The 3,551-nt window shown below is 40.9% G+C and overlaps 1 protein-coding gene across 2 annotated transcripts in view; it reads right to left on the reverse strand.

Annotated features, from left to right (window-relative positions):
* The window catches only part of MMAB (metabolism of cobalamin associated B), a 28,650-nt gene that overhangs the window by 24,930 nt on the left and 169 nt on the right, over nt 1-3,551 (reverse strand). The gene's annotated exons all lie outside the window — the stretch shown is intronic.

Consider the following 3,551-nt stretch of genomic DNA (forward strand, 5'->3'; position numbering starts at 1 on the left):
TTGTCGATAATTGCATCATTTCTTGGTGAAAAATTTGATGAAAAAAATTGCAAATTTAGTATTTTTTCTAACTTTTTGAAGCTCTCTGCTTGTAAGGAAAACAGACATTCCAAATAAATGATATATTGATTCACATTTACAATATGTGTACTTTATATTTTCATCATAAAGTTGACATGTTTTTACTTTTGGAAGACATCAGAGGGCTTCAAAGTTAAGCAGCAATTTTCCAATTTTTCACAAAATTTTCAAAATCGGAATTTTTCAGGGACCAGTTCAGTTTTGCAGTGGATCTGAAGGGGATTCATATTAGAAATACCCCACAAATTACCCCATTATAAAAACTGCACCCCCCCCCCCCAAAGTATCCAAAATGACATTCAGTTAGTTTGTTAACCCTTTAGGTGTTTCACAGGAATAGCAGCAAAGTGAAGGAAAAAATTCAAAATCTTCATTTTTTTACACTCGCATGTTCTTGTAGACCCAGCTTTTTAATTTTTACAATGAGTAATAGGAGAAAAAGTCCCCCCCAAATTTGTAACCCAATATTTCTCCCGAGTAAGGGAATACCTCATATGTGTATGTAAAGTGTTCGGCGGGCACAGTAGAGGGCTCAGAAGGGAAGGAGCAACAATGGGATTTTGTAGAGTGAATTTTTCTGAAATGGTTTTTGGGGGGGCATGTTGCATTTAGGAAGCCCCTTTGGTGCCAGAACATCAGAAACCCCATACGGCATACCATTTTGGAAACCACACCCCTCAAGGCACGTAACAAGGGGTCCAGTGAGCCTTAACACCCCACAGGTGTTTGACGACTTTTCGTTAAATTCGGATGTATAAATGAAAAAAAAAATTTACTAAAGTGCATTTTTTCCCCAAATTTACCATTTTTACAGAGGGTAATGGGAGAAAATGCCCCCCCAAAATTTTGAACCCCATCTCTTCTGAGTATGGAAATACCCCATGTTAGGACGTAAAATGCTCTGGGGTGAACTACAATGCTCAGAAGAGAAGGAGTTACATTTGGCTTTTGGAAAGCAAATTTAGCTGAAATGGTTTTTTGTTAAAGTTGGATGTGTAAATGAATTTTAAAAATTTGTAACCCCATGTGTGGACGTCAAGTGCTCTGCTGGCGAGCTACAATGCTCAGAAGAGAAGGAGCGCCATTGAGCGTTTGGAAAGAGAATTTGTTTGGAAAGTAAGTCGGGGGCCATGTGCGTTTACAAAGCCCCCCGTGGTGCCAGAACAGTGGACCCCCCCCCCCCACATGTGACTCCATTTTGGAAACTACACCCTGCACAGAATTTAATAAGGGGTGCAGTGATAATTTACACCCCACTGGCGTTTGACAGATCTTTGGAACAGTGGGCTGTGCAAATTAACACCTCATACACCTGTGGGGGGGGGGGGGGGGGGTAAATGCTCACTGCATCCCTTCTTACATTATGTGAGGGGTGTAGTTTCCAAAATGGGGTCACATGTGGGGTGGGGGGGTGCATTGTTCTGGCACTATGGGGGCTTTGTAAACATGTGGCCTTCAATTCCGGACACATTTTCTCTTCAAAATCCCAATGGCGCTCCTTCTCTTCTGAGTATTGTAGTGCACCCGCAGAGCACTTACATATGGGGTATTTTCTTACTCAAAAGAAATGGCGTTACAAATTTTGGGAGGCTTTTTTCCTATTTTTCCCTTGTGAAAATGAAAAATTTAGGGTAACACCAGCATTTTTGTGAAATTTTTTTTCTCCTCATTTTCCCATCCAACTTTAATGAAAATTCTTCAAACACCTGTGGGGTGTTAAGGCTCACTATACCCCTTGTTACGTTCCGTGAGGGTGTAGTTTCCAAAATGGTGTCACATGTGGGTATTATTTTTTAGGGTACATTCGCACTGGCAGGTTACGGTGAGTTTCTCGCTAGGAGTTTGCAAATTTATGTCCACATATGGGGTATTTCTGTACACTTTAGGGCCTTTTTTCCCCCTTTAACCTCTTGTGAAAATGAAAAGTATGGGGCAACACCAGCATGTCAGTGTAAAAAATAAAAAAAAATTACAATAACATGCTGGAGTAGACCCCATAAGGGGTAAAAGGAGAAAAAACACAAACAAAATGTGTTAGGCAATTTCTCCCGAGTACGGAGATACCCCATATGTGGCCCTAAACTGTTGCCTTGAAATACGACAGGGCTCCGAAGTGAGAGAGCGCCATGCGCATTTGAGGCCTAAATAAGGGATTTGCATAGGGGCGAACACGGATGCATGAATGAGACTTGCCTCTGATTTCCCAAACAGGGTGCCTCCAGCTGTTGCAAAACTCCCAGCATGCTTGGACAGTCAATGGCTGTCCGGCAATACTGGGAGTTGTTTTGCAAGAGCTGGAGGCTTCGTTATGAAAACAGTGTCGTACAAGACAATTTTTATTTTTATTTGGAGATGGGTAAAGGGGGTAACTGTAGTGGTATGTGTATATGTAGTGTTTTACCCTTTATTTTGTGTAGTGTAGTGTTTTTAGGGCACATTCGCACAGGTGGGGGTTTACAGCGAGTTTTCTGCTGGGAGTTTGAGCTGCAGTGGAAAATTTGCTGCATCTCAAACTATTTTTTAACATTTTTCTTCTTTATTGTGCTCCATTTTATCGCCAAAATAGTGTGAATTTAGCCTTAGATGGAGTGATCCTATAGCCCTAGGCAGTTTACATTTTATGGCTACATTCCCACATACCATATCCACCACAGAATTCATGTTGTTAAAGGGGTTATCCAGGAAAAAACTTTTTTTTATATATCAACTGGCTCCAGAAAGATAAACAGATTTTTTAATTACTTCTATTAAAAAATCTTATTCCTTTCAGTACTTATGAGCTGCTGAAGTTGAGTAGTACTTTTCTGTCTAAGTGCTCTCTGATGACACGTGTCTCGGGAACTGTCCAGAGTAGAAGCAAATCCCCATAGCAAACCTATTCTACTCTGTGCAGTTCCTGAGACAATCAGAGATGTCAACAGAGAGCACTGTTGCCAGACAGAAAACAACAACTCAACTTCAGCAGCTGATATTTATTGGAAGGATTAAGATTTTTTAATAGAAGTAACTAACAAAATCTGTTTAACTTTCTGGAGCCAGTTGATATAAAAAAAAAGTAATTTTTTCTTCCTGGAATATCCCTTTAAATCAATAGAAATACATAGCAGATCCAGTATGTGATGACTGTTCCCTATTACAGTATAAACTTCTAGGGAGAAGGAACACAATGATGACAGATCATTGGCTCCTTTAGGTGACAGTGGGGGTCACTTGTAATACTAGAGACAATAAGGAAAGGGGGATGAGTGAAGCCTTTGGCGTGTGCTTCCAGCTCTTGCAAAACTACAACTCCCATCATGCCCGGACAGCCTTCGGCTGTCCGGGCATGATGGGAGTTGTAGTTTTGCTACAGCTGGAGAACACAGCTGTAGTCCCATTCATGTCTTAGGTGTAGCTATATGTACTAGGAAGTGATGACGTAAAGCACAATAAGACACAGACTGTAAGGAAACGCGTAGTCCTCCTCTCAC

The sequence above is a fragment of the Hyla sarda genome, chromosome 1, assembly GCF_029499605.1.
Source record: "Hyla sarda isolate aHylSar1 chromosome 1, aHylSar1.hap1, whole genome shotgun sequence".
In the NCBI taxonomy this organism is placed as follows: Eukaryota; Metazoa; Chordata; class Amphibia; order Anura; family Hylidae; genus Hyla; species Hyla sarda.